Source organism: Mauremys reevesii, unplaced genomic scaffold, assembly GCF_016161935.1.
Source record: "Mauremys reevesii isolate NIE-2019 unplaced genomic scaffold, ASM1616193v1 Contig34, whole genome shotgun sequence".
Lineage (NCBI taxonomy): Eukaryota > Metazoa > Chordata > Testudines > Geoemydidae > Mauremys > Mauremys reevesii.
In genome coordinates, this window is record NW_024100845.1 from 392,706 (window position 1) to 410,713 (window position 18,008).

General features: G+C 54.1%; 1 pseudogene; it reads right to left on the minus strand.

Moving 5' to 3' along the window:
* Positions 1-8,278: 8,278 nt before the first annotated feature.
* LOC120393838 lies at positions 8,279-13,229 on the minus strand (annotated as a pseudogene).
* Between the last annotated feature and the right edge of the window lie 4,779 nt (positions 13,230-18,008).

Below are 18,008 nucleotides of genomic sequence, written 5' to 3' on the forward strand. Positions count from 1 at the left end.
CAGCATCTCTGGGTCCGGCTCCTGTTCCACTCCCAGACTTTAGGATCGGAGAGGGACCATCACCATCATCTAGCCCCGGGGGTCTCATGACTAAAATGTTGGTGGCCTCAGAGTGTGGGCAGCAGCTCTCGCTGGTGGCCGTTCTGACACTTTCCCCTAAAGTAATTAATTTTACCAAAACCCAGGAGCTGTGCACGTCCGCCGGGCTCAGCAACGTGTCTCTACACGGTAAAAATTATGATGTCCATGGGGGCCGCTCCCCACAAGCGGCTCCCTGTCCCTGCTGTTGCTGACAGAGGCACGGCCAGGCGGCTCTGCACGCTGCCTCTGTCCCCCCTGCCTGAGCGCTGACTCCGTGGCTCTCAGCCCATTGGCTGGGAACCGGCAAATGGGAGCTGTGGGGGTGGCACCTGAGGACAGGGCAGCTCCAGTAGGGGCCAGAGGGGGCCATGCTGCTGCTTCCAGGAGCTGTTTGAGGTAAGCGCTGCATGGAGCCTGAACACATCTCCTGTGCCCCACCCTTCTGCCTCAGCCCCGATCCCCCTCCCACCCTCCAAACCTCTTGGTCCCAGCCTGGAGCACCATCCTGCACCCCAAACCATCATGCCCAACCCCACCCCAGAGCCCTCACCCCCCTGCTCCAGCCCTGATCCCCCTCTGAAACCCTCAGTGCCAGCACCCTCCTACAGCCCAAACCCCTCACCCACAGCCCCACCCGAGAGCCTGCACCCCCGGCTGGAGCTCTCACATGCCACAATCCCCTGTCCCAGCCCTGAGCTCCTTCCCACACTCTGAACCCTTCAGCCCCAGCCTGGAGCTCCCTCCTCCACCCCAAATCTCTCATCCCCAGCCCCACACAACAGCCTGCACCCCCAGCCAGAGCCCTCACCCCTCACTGCTCCAACCCAGAGCCCCATCCCGCACCCTGAACCCCTTGTGTCTGGCCCCACCCCAGAACCCACACTGCCAGCCCAGCGCCTGTAGCCCCTCCCCCACCCCAACCCTCTGCCTCAGCCCAGAGCCCCCTCCTGCCCACCACCAGTGTCTGTCGTGCACCATGGTGGTGCTGACCCCTGCACAGAGATAAGCGGGAGAAGGGTCCTGCTATTTTGAGGAACTTTCCTTGTACACCCCAGCCCGCTGGAATCGAATAGCAGAAGAATCGGAGTCCTTGCTCCCAGGGCTGTCCCTAGCCATTTGGGTGCTCTGTGCAGCCCCCCTGCAGGGGGGGGGACTTTGTGGGGCTCCAGGCCTCCCCCCCAAGTGTCTGGGAGGCAGGAACTGTGGGGGCACTTTTAGGGGCCCCAGAGGTCCAGCATGGCCAAGGGGATTAGTGGGGACCTGGAGCAGGGCGCTCCGCTTCCCTTGTCTTGGCCCCAGCTATGTCGCTCGGGGGAGAGGGCTTGGGGGAAGGTTCCCCCCCACCCCCCAGCGGGAAGCTGAGCAGCCCGGCCTCAGCCAGCTCCCAGCTGCAGCACTCCACTGCCCACCACGGGTGAGTGCAGTGGGAGGGGGAACCTTTCTCTAACCCCCTCCCTCCCTGAGCAACATGGCTGGGGCCCCATTGCTCCATTTCCCGCCGCTGTTGAGTGTGGGGGGAGGGTGCTTTCCCCATCCTCCTCACATTCACTGGTAGCGGGAAGTGAAGCGCTGCAGCTGGCAGTTGGCATCAGCACCCAACGTGCAATAAGTGCTGGGAACATGTGAGGGACAACTCCTGCTTTCTGATGGTGGGAGAAGTAACAATGGGATAGCTGGGTTAGACCCAGTTCTGACCAGCAGGGAGGAATTCACTGCTCTAGATGAAATTACTATAAGGTGGGTGCACAACTGGGTGAAGGACTGTACTCCAAGTAGTTATCAATGGTCTGGTGTCAACCTGGGAGGGGAATGATGGGGCGTGGGGAGGAGCCCCAGGTGGCTTTTCCACACTCCCATCAGAGGGTGGGGTGGGGGCAGGGTGAGAAGCCTCAGCTGGCTTCCCCCACTCTTTACAGAGAACAGGGTCTGGAGCACCCACAGGGAAAAATTAGCAGGTGCTCCACACCTACGGGCAGCCAAGCTCCCCACTCCTGGCCTCCTTCTCCCCCCACCTCACTCGGGGAGGAGGCAGAAAAGAGGCATGGGAGAAGGGGGCAGGGCTGGAGTGGGAAAAGGCAGGGTGGGATGGGGACTTTGGGGAAGGGGTGTAATGAGGGTTGAGCACCCCCCGGGCAGAGGGGAAGTTGGCACCTATGGAGAGAGTTGCCGCTGGAGATGAGAAACTGGGCTCTCAGCTCCCCACATGGCCCCTCTTAGGTTGGTGGAAGAGCTCTTCAGCAGGACACGACCCAGCAACCCCAGGAGGGTAGCATAGACATCAGCTATTGCAGTAATTACAGTGGTGGCTGTAAGTCAACCTAATATACTGGTAGGTCGCCTTAGGTTTGAAGTGTAGATGCCCCATTACAAGCAAAGAGATTTCTCTTACCCCAGAGCTTTCAGCAGTCCATGCTCACTGGGAAGCAGGGGCGGCATGCCGCGGGAGGCGCTCTGCCGGTCGCTGGTTCCGCAGCTCTGGTGGACCTCCCGCAGGCGTGCCAGCAGATGGTGCGCTGGTCCCACACAGCCACCGAAGCCACGTGGGACCAGCGGACCCTCCGCAGGCATGCCTGTGGGAGGTCCACCGGAGCCAGCTGCCTCCCTCTCGGTGATTGGCAGAGCGCCCCCCGCGGCATGCCGCCCCAAGTCCGCACTTGGCGTGCTGGGGTCTGGAGCCGTCCCTGCTGGGAAGCCTTCCAGTGAGGACCACTCTCCCCAGTTCAACGATGCTCCTATTGTCTGTCAAGTTATCTTGTTGGTGGGAGTTGAGATGGGAGAGGGGAGGTGGCCAGAGGCCTTCCCTCCTGCCCTCCGCCCCCTTTATACCAGAAAAGTCTTTGCTGGGGGATGTCATCAGCCAACTCCATGGCGTATGTGAGCTCCAAACTGTCCTTCACGTGAATTGTAAATGTCTTTGTTTACCGCCTTCTTCCTCCTGGTGGATGGTCAGATAATAGTTTTCTAACACCAACGGTGGGTCCTTTGTGGTCTCTGAGGAGCTAGTCTGTGGGTGTTCCCCAAAACGACGACATCTCTCAGTAACAAACAGGGTTACCATACGTCCGGGTCTTCCTGGACAGAGCCACTTTTTTGAACCTGCTTCTCTGTCTGAGCAGGGTCTTCCTATAACAACAACATGTCCAGGGGGTTTGCGGAGCAGAGGGGCTGCAGCTCAGAAATAGCCCTGATTGGTCAGCTTCCCAATTAATCTATTCCCTAGCATCCACAGCTGATTGGTCTATTCCCCTACAGCTGCAGCTGATTGATTGCTGCCGGATCCCACCCACCGAGGCCCCAGCCCTGGGCAGGAGGTCCCGCAGGTAGGTGCTGACGGATGGCTGTCACTGCGTTCTGGGCTTGTATCACTGCCCTGCCACTGTGACAGTGGCCGACACTGACCTCACCTCGTGAGTACCCCCACCGCACCCCCTCCAGCATCCATAACTGTCTCCCCTGCCCCAGGTTCCCACCCCCCATCACTGTCCTCCTTTTGGGCACCTGGAATATGCTCACCCTAGTAGCAAACATACAATAAAATCTCATCATTCTACATGCAGTGGTGTTATATGCATTTCATTGGCATAATATTGAGCAGATCATGACTTGTCCAATGATCCCCCACCAGGCACTCTTAGTACACGACATATCAGAACCATACGCAAGTGGGGAACATGGGGCACAGGGGGTTAGTCACAAGAGGGATCAGTGTGGGGTGAGTGGGGCAAAGAGAATCTCTGTCATCAAAACACAGGACACTGCGGTAGATGGGGATTGGGATGATCAGCTGGGCTGTCAGGTTCCTCATCTCCCTCTGGCCTCAGTGATGCGGGTCGGTCTGGCTTCAAGGCTGCCCAGGTCTGTTGACATCCCCGGCTCCCTTCTAGCCTGTACCCAACCACGGCATTTCAGCAATAGGGAAATACTGCCCCTTCCCATTATTTTTTGGGGCATCATTCATGGTCCTTTAGATTTCAGGGGCATCTTCAAATGACACTGACAGGCCAAGCCTAGTCCCTCTGTGGCTCTGATGCAGCGAGTTCACAGTTCTCAGCCTCAGCCATCTGGCTCTGAGGAGCAAACCCAGCAGTTTCCCAGCTCAGTTCCCCACCCCCCTTCAAATGGTACCTCGCATTACTGAAGGGACCAGGCAGTAACTTCATTCCCCTGTCTCTTGCACTGTGACTCTAGCTCGCACCATCAGTGGTGGTGCTGGGAGATACTGATCACTGTCATCGTTCAAACCACAGAAAAAAATCTCATGACAAAAGATGTTAGATAAAGATTAAAATAACAAAATCTAAAAAAGGACTATTCTGGCAAATTATCCTTTGTCTCGTGAAGTGAAGGACATAAATCCACACCGTGTAGAGGCCAAGCACAGGAGTTTATTACACACAGCACTGGCGGAGTGTCACCTGGCTTATTAGGCTCAGAGACACTGTCAACGAACAGATTACAATAGAATATGTAGATTTTCCACGGGCGGGGAAAGTGGCGGGTTAGGCAGTTCCACACCCAGGGATAGGTTTTGCAGCAAGACAAGATAGCACATTAGCCAATGGTTAAAAGGTTACATAATATCTCCGCCCATGGTCTCAAGTTAGCAAGTTAACATTTAATTAATACTTTGATAAAATGTTATTAGTATAAAATATCTATGTTGAATTCTGATTTGGGGTCCATAGGAATGGAGCAACTCCATTGATTGTCCACCAGCTACATTCCTAGGGGTTAAAGCAAAGAAACAGTGAAAGTATATGACAATAAAGATTGTCCCCTTTATGTCTTAAGGCAGGTACTTGTCCCTGGGAAGGGAGGTGAAAGGATGCCATATCTTATACAGACGTGCCAACTTTTCATAAACTCAAGGTTGGATCTGTGGGAAGAATGTTCCCTACAGAAGAGACTGACGCAATAGGAACAGGGATCCTTTGTTCAATTTGCAACTTTGAATAAGACACAATTATTTAGTTCTTAGCTCCAACACCTGGCAATTTGCTGACCAGGCCTATTTTAGCAAAACAAGATTATTTGTTTACCCCAGCTTTCTTTTAACTAATCACTATTTGTTTCATGTTCCCTGTGTATATATCTTCCTTCTGTGTTTTCCACTACACACATCCGATGAAGTGGGCTGTAGCCCACGAAAGCTTATGCTACAATAAATTTGTTAGTGTCTAAGGTGCCAGAAGTACTCCTGTTCTTTTTGCGGACTAACACGGCTACTACTCTGAAAGATCTTAAGTGTCAAACTATGCTTTAGAGTCAATGGGATTTCCCCGCCCCCTCCCAGATCTGTAACACTTCCTTCTCCAGCCCTCTGGAGTCTCAGGCCTGGTCTACACTAGGCGTTTAAATCGGTTTTAGGAGCGTAAAACGGATTTAACGCCAAAACCGTCCACACTAGGAGGCACCTTATATCGATTTTAATGGCTCTTTAAACCGGTTTCTGTACTCCTCCCTAACGAGAGAAGTAACGCTAGTATCGGTATTAACATATCGGATTAGGGTTAGTGTGGACGCTGATCGACGGTATTGGCCTCCGGGAGCTATCCCACAGTGCACCAGTGACCGCTCTGGACCGCAATCTGAACTCGGATGCAGTGGTCAGGTAAACAGGAAAAGCCCCGCGAACTTTTGAATATTTCCTGTTTGCCCAGCGTGGAGCTCCGATCAGCACGGGTGGCGATGCAGTCCGAAATCAAAATAAAAAAAGAGCTCCCGCATGGACCATGCAGATGTGATCGCTGTAAGGGCAGGCAAATCCGTTCTATCAGCGCTCCGTTACAGAAGATGAAATTCAGAATTCTTTTTTAAAAATCTCCAGACAGACGCCATAGCAGGGACTCAGCGCACTGCAGCGTGACAAGCGTAACGGAAAGCCAAAGAATCAAATGGATGCGCATGGACTGGAGGACTGAAGCTATCCCACAGTTCCTGCAGCCTCCGAAAATTATTTGCATTCTCGGCTGAGCTCCAAATGCTTCTAGGGTCAAACACAGTGTCCGCGGGTCAGGGCATAGCTTGGCAATCTACTCACCCACCCCCCACCCACCCCCAGAAGCGAAAGGTAAAACAATCCTCTGACTCTTTTACATGTCACCCTATCTTTACTGAATGCTGCAGATAGACGATAGTGCAGCACTCAACACCAACATCCTTGCTCCTCCCCGCCATGGGCGGCTGATGGTACAATATGATGGAAATCCATCCTCATCATCAGCATCAGCTGATCGTGCAAAAAGCTAGAAATCCATCCTCATGATCAGCCTCAGCTGATGGTACAAAAGAACTGGTAACCGTCCTCGTCATCAGCCTATTGGCCCTAATTTTTTCTGGTGGATGGATGGTGCAATATGGCTGGTAACCATCCTCATCATAGCAACAGGGGGCTGAGCTCCATCAGCCCCCACCCTTCATGTGTAAATAAAAGATTCAGTTGCCCCTGGACTAGCAGTGGGATGCTGGGCTTCTCTCCTACACACTGCTTAATGTCCTGTATGGACTATCATAGCAGCTGGAGGCTGCCTTCCACTCATTTCTCACTAACAAGTCAGTGTGTCTTATTCCTGCATTCTTTATTAATTCATCACACAAGTGGGGGGACAATGCTATGGTAGCCAAGAAAGGCTGGGGGAAGAACGGAATCAACAGGTGGGGTTGTTACAGGAGCACCCCCTGTGAATAGCATACAGATAATTTCTGCAGGCTCTGACACAGAGCAGCTGTGCTCTCTGGTTCTATGATACGGTGGTTCTCTAGCACACTTGCCTATATTAGGCAGCACTGATTCTATTTTTAGATACCAAAAAGGAGGGATTGACTCAGGGAGTCATTCCCAATTTTTGCTTTTGCGCCCCTGGCTGATCGGCCAGGGGCACTTATGACAGCAGCTAATGGTACAAAACGATGGAAGGTGCAATATGGCTAGTAACCAATCTTGGCTTTTGCGCCCCTGGCTGATTGGCCAGGGGCACTAGCAGCAAATGGTACAAAAGGACTGGTAGCCATGATCATCCTCAGTTCCAATTTATGGAAGGGTTTGGATGGTGCAATATGGCTAGTAACCATCTCTGCTGTCATGCAAAAGCAAAAGCATGCTTCTGTGTAGCGCTGCTGAATCGCCTCTGTGAGCGGCATCTAGTACACATACGGTGAGAGTCACAAACGGCAAAACAAGCTCCATGATTGCCATGCTATGGCATCTGCCAGGGCAATCCAGGGGAAAAAGTCGCGAAATGCTTGTCTGCCGTTGCTTTCCCAGACGAAGGAGTGACTGACGACATTTACCCAGAACCACCCGCGACAATGATTTTTGCCCCATCAGGCACTGGGATCTCAACCCGGAAGTTCCAAGGGGCGGGGGAGGCTGCGGGAACTATGGGATAGCTAGGGAATAGCTACCCACAGTGCAACGCTCCAGAAATCGACGCTAGCCACGGACCATGGACGCACACCACCGATTTAATGTGCTTAGTATGGCCGCGCTCCACCCGATTTTATAAAATCTGTTTTACAAAACCGGTTTATGCAAATTCGGAATAATCCCGTAGTGTAGACGTACCCTCACTTAGGATCACAGACATCAGAACTGTGATTCCTAAGCATGGAGAGCCAGGGACATGGTGGTAAGTGACACCTTGAGAGGTGAAGGGGTAGAACAGTAACAGGATAAAACTCTCCATCAGTTGCACGGAGGCTGCAGAGTGGAGGGTGACAGTGATGGGGGAAGGAGGGAAACCCTCAGACTCACCACATCGCCCTGCAATAGCACAGAAGGTAACACCACATTTTACTGTCTCTTCTCCCATGTTTTTAGCATCTAGTTAATTCTGGTGCATAAGGCAGAAAATGTACAAACACTAAATGCTGTTCAGCAGGGCCTGGAGTAACGTGAGTCTATCTGGGAACGAACCATCCAGGCCCACAGGGGGAACTCAGGGATTAACGATCACTCTGGTAATGGGAGGGAGTCAGAACACATAAATAAGGCTTCAGTGTTTTTACGGAGGTAATGGAAGTCACGGAATCTGTGACTTCCAGAGACCTCTGTGACTTCAGCCCGTGGCGGCTCTGAGCAGCAGGGGGATCCCTGCTGCCCACAGTATCCGACAGCTGCCCCCCGGAGCTCTGAGCTGCTGCAGGCCATGGGGTACACCGCAGCACCTGGCTCTCAGGGGTGGCCTCCAGATCTGAGTCGTCGTGGGGGCTGGGGTCCCAGAGCTCCCAGCCACGGGTGGCAGGGGGCCCATGCAGCTCCCAGCCAGGGCCCCCGCATCTGCCCAGCTGCCAGGGGACCTCAGAGCCCCAGCAATGGGTGTTGCAGCTTTTTCCCACCCCATTTTGTCACGGATATTATTAGTAAATGTCACAGACAGGTCACTGGAGGCTGTGAATATTTCTTTATTGCCTGTCACCTGTCCATGACTTTTCTTAAAAATATACATGACAAAATCTTAGCCTTACACATAAGATGATCAGGGTGAGGTTACACTAGGAACTCTGGTGGAGGGTCACAGAGATGCACTGGCTAATCCCGACCACATTTCCTACCATAGACAGATGCTTGGAAGCACAGGTGGGATCTCTCGGCCTTCCCCAAATGGCTCTGTGGGAATCAGCCCCTCTCAGTGGTACTGTCTGAATGCAGAGGGGGCAGAACGGGTGAGTGATGAGAGGCAGCACTTCTCTGCCCCTGTGCTCTCCCTTGCCTCTTATCCCATCATCCCCAATACCCCAGCACCCAGCTCCTCCTGCTTCCCAGCTCCACCAGCCTCAACCATTCGATCCCAGTTCCCTCCCCAGAATCCATCCTCCCGGTCCCTCAATATTTGATCCCCCAGAGCCCAGCACCCTGGGGGATTCGGGGAGGGGAGGAGTTACCAGCCCCCAGGGACACTGCCCCTGCGGAGAACAGCTCCAGGTCAGTGGGGGAGCCCAGCCCAGGGAGTGATAGAAGATGAGGGGTGGGGACTAGTGGTTAGTGTGAAGATGGGGCTTGTGCTAAGTGTCCTTCTCCTCCTCTCCTCAGGGAGATACCGGTTGGGAGGGGAAGGAAGAGGGGGGAACTTCAGCCAAACAGGGAGCCTGCAGAGGAGTTTCTCTCTCTTCCTTCCCCCACCTTTGGCCTCTCTGCTCAGCTGCCAGGGCTGCAGCAGGGAGGAGGGGCTGATCGGGGCTTCTCCTCCTCTGCCTGGGGTTTGCTTAGACCTGGCAGAGCCAGAGGGTGACTGACCAGCTGCTGCTGGATCCTTGGGAGCCAAACACCCCTGATGTGTGTGGGAACGAGGAAATAGGTTTGCAATCATGGCCAGCCCTAATCAGGGCACTCAGAGAATTTCCCTGCTGTATGGAGGAGTCTCTTATGTCCAATGCAGGGTTAGCTCCACTTGGAGCATTTTCCACACTAAGAACGTCTCAGATGTTTCTTCCCTGTGCGGATTTGTGGATCCCTGATATTCCGGAAACACCAAATGAAGCTTCCCCCACATTCAAGGTCTCTCTGTTGTGTTGATCACTGATGTGTGAAGTCAAATTGAATCTTTTCCTGCGGTCAAACTATTTCTAGGGTCTCTCACCTTTGTGGATTTTCTGGTGTTTGGTGAGCTCTGAACTCCTATTGAAGCTTTCCCCACAGTCAAGGCATTTATAAGGTCTCTCTCCTGTGTGGATTCTCCCATGTTGAGTAAGGTGTGAGCGCAGACTGAAAGTTTTCCCACACTCCAGGCATTTATGGGGTTTCTCTCCTGTGTTGAGTTTTGTGATGTGTATTAAGGGTTGATTTCATATTGAAACTTTTCCCACACTCGAGGCATTTGTAAGGTCTTTCTCCTGTGTGGATTCTCCCATGTTGAGTAAGGGATGAACTTTCCATAAAACTTTTCCCACACTCGAGGCATCTGTAGGGTCTTTCTCCCGTGTGGATTCGTCCATGTTTAATAAGGGATGAACTTTCCATAAATCTTTTCCCACACTCAAGGCATCCATAGGGTCTCTCTCCCGTGTGGGTTCTCTGATGTGTAGTAAGCTTTGAGTTATAAACAAAACTTTTCCCACACTCCTGGCATTTATAAGGTCTTTCTCCTGTGTGTGTTCTCTGATGTGTAGTAAGATGTGACTTCTGACCAAAACTTTTCCCACACTCAAAGCATTTAAAGGGTCTATCTCCGGTGTGAACTCTCTGGTGTATAATAAGTTGTGACTTCCGAATGAAGCTTTTCCCACAGTCCAAGCATTTAAGCGATTGCTCTCCTGTGTGGATTGCCTGATGTCTAGTAAGTTTTGTTCTGTCAACAAAACTTTTCCCACAGTTTAGGCATTTATAGGGTTTGTCACCTGTGTGGATTCTCTGATGCTTAATAAGGACTGATTGATAAATGAAACTTTTCCCACACTCAAAACATTTATAAGGTCTCTCTCCTGTGTGGATTTTCCTATGTTTAGTAAGGTATGAGCTCTGACCAAAAGTTTTCCCACAGTCCAAGCATTTATACGGTTTCTCGCTGGTGTGGGTTCTCTCATGTTTAATAAGGTCCGATCCCGCACTGAAAAGTTTCTCACACTGAAGGCATTTATAGTGTTTCTCTCTTATCTTCAGACATGTATGTCTAATAAAGTTTGAGTGCTGAATGAAACCTCTACCACACTGAAGGCATTTATAAGGTCTCTCTCCTGTGTGGATTTTCCTATGTTTATTAAGGTGTGGGCGGAGACTGAAAGTTTTCCCACAGTCCAGGCATTTATGGGGTTTCTCACCTGAGTGGGTTTTGTGATGTATATTAAGGGTTGATTTCAAACTGAAACTTTTCCCACACTCAAGACATTTATAAGGTCTTTCTCCTGTGTGGATTCTCCCATGTTGAATAAGGGATGAACTTTTGCTAAAACTTTTTCCACACTCACAGCATCTATATGGTCTCTCGCCCGTGTGCAGTTTCTGATGTACAGTAAGGTTTGAACTCTGACTGAAACTTTTCCCACACTGAAGGCACTTATATGGTCTCTCTCCTGTGTGCACTCTCTGGTGTATAACAAGACGGGGCTTTTTACTGAAGCTTTTCCCACAGTCTAAGCATTTATAGGGCTTCTCTCCTGTGTGGGATCTGTGATGTGCCATAAGTGGTGACCCCTGACTAAAACTTTTCCCATACTCAAGGCATTTATATGGTTTCTCTCCTATGTGTAGTCTCTGGTGCACAATAAAGTTTGACTTCTCACTGAAGCTTTTCCCACAGTCTATGCATTTATAGGATTTCTCTCCTGTGTGGGTTCTCCAATGTCTGAGAAGGAATGTACTGACATGGAAACTTTTCCCACACTCAAGGCACTTGTAGGGTTTCTCTTCATTGTGACTTGTCTGCTGGACTGTGGTTTCCTTGGGATTCTTGCGTCCTCCACCACCTTGAAGAGATTCATCCTGTTTCTTCCCAGGATAGTTTCCCAGCTGCATCTCTGATCTGTGTCGATCTCCCCAGGCATTTCCTTGTTCCAAGCACTGGGAAAAATTCCCTTCAGCTCTGAAAAACATCTCCTGCGGTTCCACTTGCTCAGGACCTTCCTGCTGCTGATTCTCTTCCCTATTCTCACTCACTGTCCTATCACCTGCTGGGAGAGAGAGAAGCCAGACAGGAGTCACTGCCTGTGCTGGGGGGAAAGGACAGGAAGGGGAATAGCAAAGAGGGAAAACACAACTCAGTGATTGTTGGGGAGATGGAGACATTGGATTCTCCCTCCACATCCCACCCCAACACTCCCAGGGAAGGAAAGTCAGGGAAGAAATTCCCGACAGCTAACAGGATGGGTGGGAAGCCGTGACTGATATTTGCCTTAATGATATGACACCTGCTGACTGCAGCCCTGACCTGGGTGAGATGTGCTGTGAGCGAGGGTCCTCAGTTCTGCCCCATGTTTGGAGTCCCAGCTTTTTCCTTCACTCTCGAGATGTTTCTGTCTCAGTTTCCCTGACTCCTCACCTGTGCAGGTGCCTCTTGGGCTCTCCCTTTCCTCATCGGCCTGGAGATCCGAGACCCACGGCTCTTCTCCTCGTTCCAGCCGGGCGATCAGGTCAGGTTTGGGAATGGGAAATCCTGCACAGGGGTTGAAATCACGCAAGGTCCAGAGTCTTGCAGGGTATTTGTCACAGGGAACATTCCTTAAGTTTTACCTGGCCCTACAAGCGACTGTGGTAACTCAGACCCTTTGGGAGCAGGAGGGATCTGGGGGTGGGGAGGTGGTGGTGTCACGTCCTCACTAGGAAGTCTCAGGGTAGTTGCGTCTGGGGGACTTTCTGGCACGCACAGCTCTGGTGTTAAACTCCTGCATATTTCCAAAGCAGCACGTAGGTGCTGGGACTAACCGTGCTGGGGGAGCTGCCGCACCTCCTGGCTTGAAGTGGTTTCCATTATATCCAGGGTTTACAGTTTGGTTCAATGGCTCTCAGCACCCCCCACTGTACAAACTCTCCCAGCCCCCCTGAGCCTGCAGCCCTGAGAGCCTCCCCATGGACGGAGCTAGTCCCAAGAGGGCCAGTGAGCGGAGTGTGAAGGAGAAATAACACAGGCAGGGCAATCCCCTGCTTCTGGCCCATTGACAGCTGGAGAGATGGGGACGAATTAGCCTGTCCATTAGGTTTCTGCCTCCCCTGTTCCCTTGAAGGGGGTGTGGAGATGCACGTCTCTCTCTCAGTGGAGCTGTGGACTGCACCAGGGGTTTTCAACTTTTTCTGTCTGAGGCCCCTCCTCCCCCAACATGGTATAAAAACGCCACGGCCCACCTCCAACTGGTTTTTGCGTATAAAAGCCAGGGCCGGAATTAGGGGGTAGGGAGCAGGGCAATTACCCAGGGTCTCACACGACACGGGGCGCCGTAAAGCTACGTTGCTCAGGCTTCAGCTTCAGCCCCATGCAGTGGGGCTTCCATTTTGTGCCCTGGGCCTCGGCAAATCACTTGGTGGCCTCCCTGAAACCTTCTCGCAGCCACACAGAGGACCCTGGCTGAGAACCACGGCACTATGTGACCCCACTCCTTCCTAATCCAACTGAGCAGAGTCAGACATGGAGACCCCATGGCTTAAAATAGCTGAGGGGACAGGAATCTCTTACCCAGCGAGGTCACCGTCTCGTAGTTCTCCTGCATGATGTCCCTGTAGAGGGCTCTCTGAGCGGGGTCCAGCAGAGCCCCCTGCCCCTGGGTGAAATACACAGCCACCTCCTCGAAGGTCACCGGCATCTGAAACAACAAGAGTCCCCCACTCAGCACCTGCTGCCCCAGCCACAATCCCACTAATCATGGGGGACGAAGTTTGGAGAAGCAGAATCCTCCCCCGCCCCTGCTCAGAGCAGCCAGGAGGCTTCAGGGGGTGGGAGAAGGTGAGAGCTCCTTGTCCGCCTGCACACGGAGCAGGGCAGGGTCTCCTCATTTCCCACACACCTGCCAGCCACAGGCTGATCCGGGAAGCAGAGCTCTGAGCCGGGGACAGGGACAGGAATCCCAACAGCTTCCCTGCGTATTTCACAGCAGCCTCTGGCCAATGGGGTCAGGCTCCAGCACTGGGAGTCTGCTCAGTTTTCCCAGCCCTGCCCAGGGGGGTGTTTCCTGGTTCAGAAATGGGGGAATCCCCCCCTCCATGGGCCTGTTCTGCAGGGCCAGGACTGGCTCCCCTGCCCCACTGCTGCTGGCTCAGCCCATCTGGGGGGAATTTTTCTCGCCTCGGGCCCCCTCACTCCTGGGTTTCCCCCCGCCCCCACCGGAGCTGGCGGCAGCTTTCCCGGGCCCCGGGCGGGAATCGCAGCCAGCTCCGCTGGGAGCAGCCCGGGGCCAAACCTCCCCCTGCAGCCCGGGGGTGCCGGGGGGGGCGGGTCTCTCTCACCTTCCCTCCGAGCGGGGCCCCCGGGGCAGGGGCCGGGCCGGGCTGGGGGCTCTGCCCTGGGAGAGGCTCCTGGGGGGGAGCAGCGGGAAGGGCCCTGCTGGAGATTCCCCTCTCCCGGCTGCAGCCAGGGCTCCGGGCTCCCAGCACCAGCCGCCCCCCGGGGCTCGGGGATCTCGCCAGGAGCCTGGGAGCCAGAGTCACCGCAGCGGCTGCGAGTCACTTCCTGCGGCCGGGCCGGAGCCCAGCGCTCGCTGCCCGGAGCCGCCTCCCGGCTGCTCCTGGGTCCTAGCGATCAACCCAGCGAATTGCAGCCCCCCTGCCCCAGACCCTGCCCTCTGGGGCCCCACCGCCCCTGGGCTCCAGCAGCTTCTGCCCGCATTAAGGGGGCATCGTGCATAGAAGCCTCCCTGTTAGTGACTGGACAGAAAAGAGACATCCCGACCCCAGGGCGGGGGGAGAAGGGGCGTTTCTGATGGAGACTGGGGATTGTTCCAGAGACTCCCCGAAATCCTCAAGCGCACGGGGGTGAGAGCTCCTGATCCTAGAGAGGCTGCCCTGAGCCCTAGCAGCAGGGGACACATTTCTTGGGGACACTGACTCTGTGGGACACCTCACCCTAGACAAAGGAATGTCATTTTTCCAGTGCCTAATTTGTGCCTCTGGGCTTCCCACAGGTGAGCCTCAGCCAGCAGCTCTGGGCCTGTCAGTTCACAGCCCCGGCACCCCAGGGGCAGGGAGGTGCAGGCACCCACTGGCGCTGGAGAAAGTTGACACCTACGAGCGCAGCCTGTGTCGGGACCAGCCGGGGGATAGGGCTGGTTGCTGGGGCTGGTGCTGCCACATATGCAGCACGCAGCTGCCTAGGGCACCATGAAATTTGGTGCAATTTGCCGAACCCGGACGGCATGGACCAGCCACGAACCTGGGTGGCCTGGCTTGGACCCAGGAGAGGGCTGGGCAGTGCAGCGCGGCCTGGAACCAGCTGGGACGGCCCAGCCCAGAGCCAGCCAGGGCCAGGGTGGCCCAATCAAACCCAGGTGGCCCAGCCAGCTGCAGCCTGGCCTGGACACAGCTGTGGTGGCCGAGCCCAAACCTAGCTGTGATGGCCGAGCCCAGCCCGAACCCAGGCGGCCCAGCCTGGAGCCAGCCTCCACCAGGGCAGCGCAGCCAGAACCCAGATGGCCCGGCTCAGAGCCAGCCGCAGCTGGGGTGGCCCGGCCTGAACCCAGTTGCGGCCAGGAAAGCCCAGTCTAGACCTAGCCATGTTGGCCTGGCCCAGACCCAGCCGCAGTTGGGGTGGCCTGACCCAAACCCAGGTGGCGCAGCCCTGTCATGGGGCACCCCTCCCTGAACCTAGCCCCGGCCTGGACCTGCAGGGGCGGGTGCAGGGAGCTTATCCTGTGGCCACAGCCCTGAAACCCAGGTACTGCTGCAAGGAGACAGAGCAGGGAGGGGGGAGACCTCTACTGCTGATGTAGCCCTGGAGCACTCTGCTGCACCCCCCAAACCCGAACTCTGCACCCCACCCCATCCACACTATGAATCCCTTGGCCCCACCCCCACCACATGAATTTTGTTCTGTGCACTGATATGAAGGCGATGTGTCACACATCACCTCCATACCAGTGCACAGAACAAAATTCATTCTGCACATGGGTGGGAAATATTAGCGGGAACACTGGTGGTAAGGCTGAGAGAACAAGGGTTTTGGGAAACCCAGCTCAGGGATCACAACCCGAGTGTATCTCCTGCAAACAGACCTAGAGGCCAGTAGTCTGATTCTCTTCTCACAACTTCACACTGGTGTACACAGGTCACGGGACTCCAGTGAGATTCCTCCTGATTAACACCAGGGGAGGGAAAGGAGGATGAGCCCGATGGTGCAGTCAGACTGTTTCTGATTTGTACTGGAGTCAGGGAGAGGGGCACAAGATTTCAGAGTTTTATCTCTATGGGAAGTTTGAGGAGCCTGTGACAGGGCAGGGGTGAGGTTGGCTGGGTGACCTCACTGTGCATTTCCATTCCAGACCACGTCTGCATCGCCTTCACCTTTCACTTTCCCAGGGCCAGCTCTAAGTTTTTTGCCACCCCAAGCAACCCCCCCCCCTTTTTTGGCTTTTACACATTTGCACTTTGCAATGCTGTTTTTGGGGGGGGGTTTGGACTGGGTGCAGCACTGATGTGGCATTGGGCAATGACTGCCTCTGAATCTGCTTGAGCTGGGAGTATCTGCCTGAATTTCTTATTGAGACAGAGGAGCTGAAAACCTCATGGGCCATTAGAGCGCCTGAGTAATTCGTGACACCCACGATATGTGCGGAGGGGAAATACAGAACAGAGAGGGACATTTCAAGAGGCTTAAATCACCGTGTGCTTTGCTGCCCCGGGGTCACAGCTGGGTCTCTTGAAGGAAGGCGAGGGGCTTGTGCAGCCGCAATCGGAGGCTAAGCGAGAGCCCTCACAAGGGGACAGTTATCGCTTGAGACAGCCCTTGGCTTTCCTGGGCATGCTCCGTATTTCAGTCTTAACAGGAGCTGGGCTGCTGTTTCTGAGCACTTTCTGCTACTTTTGCTCACTTAAAATGAGCCTGACGTTCCCCAAATCATTAACTGAAATGGGCAAGGCGCGCGCTGGAGACTTGCCTGCTGTCTGACGGGTCGGGTCATTGTCTTTAAAAAGTTGTGCCTGAATGAAAGGATTTCTCCTGGCTCAGATTCGTTTTCAGGGGGATGGGAGAGAAGAAAGGGGAAAGCCAGGCTAACCCTTGAAGGGGTATTTTCATGGCTCTCTCTCCCGGTGCGTCTCACTGAGCCCCACCGGCTGTACTGCAGCGCAGGGTTACCTGGCTGGTGGCACTGACGGTGTTACTGGCCACACTGGGCTTCCTTCCCAGCCCTGGTAAGTTCTCGCCGGCTTTCTCGTTGTTCCTCGGGGGACTCGGGCTTTAGGAACATGAAGTCGCCTTGGCGGACTTCGGGGTCAGGCAGACTTTGTAGCAGTAGCCAGGAGGGCCACTGCCCGCCACATCCAGGCAGTTGGTTGACACGTTGTTGCCCGAGAGCTGGGGCTTGATGTTGGAATTTCTGAAGATGTCGGCCGGAATGTCGCCCCTGGAAATGTGCCGCCCCAAGCATGTGCCTGCTTTGCTGCTGCTAGAGCCGGTCCTGAACCTCACCTCTGCAGTTGGCAGCCATTTCACGCAAAACAACGGAGACTGGGAGTGGGAGAAACTAAATTGTCCTTTATTATTCCAAAGGACAAGCAAAAGACAGACTCCTTTCCCCACCTTCAGCCCAGCCCAGTCCAGCCCAGCCCAGTCCAGTCCCAGCCCAGCACACTGCTGCACCCAACTCCCCCATGGACCGGCAAGATCTACACATTGTGTGAAAAGCGCAGAGAAGCCACAAGAGGCGCTGGGAGCCTCTCACAAAAGCAAAAACCCCAGGAGCAGGGAATCCAAAGAGCTCAGGTTAGAGGGGTGAGTGGGGAGGGGGGTGACCAGCAGGGCTGTCAGATTCCCCATCTCCATCTGCCCCCATCACTGAGGCTCGGCCTGGCTTCAAGGCTGCCCAGGTCTCCTAACATCCCCAGCTCCCTTCTTGCCTGCGCCCAACCACGCAGCATCTCAGCAATAGGGAGACGCTGCCCCCTCCCCTGTCATTTTTCTTGGGGTGTCGTTAGAGCCATGTAGATTTTAGGGACAACTTCACACAACTCTCAGGCCAAGTCTAGTCTCTCTCTGGCTCTGATGCAGCGAGTTCACAGCTGTCTGGCTCTGAGGAGCAAACTCAGACATTTTCCAGTTCTGTTCTCCCCGTCTTTTCCCCGGCCCAATGGTATCTCACATCTCTGCAGGGATCAGGCAGTAACTTCATTCCCTGTTTCAGTCTCTGAGTGTAAATCTAGCGCTCAATCTCCATGTTTGTGCCGATATTGATAATTACCATGGTTCTAACAACACAAAAATCCTGTGACAAAAGGTAGAAAAAGGTCAAAATACATTTTAAAAGGACTATTCTGGCAAAGGACCACTTGTGTTGTGATTTCCTCAATAAATCTG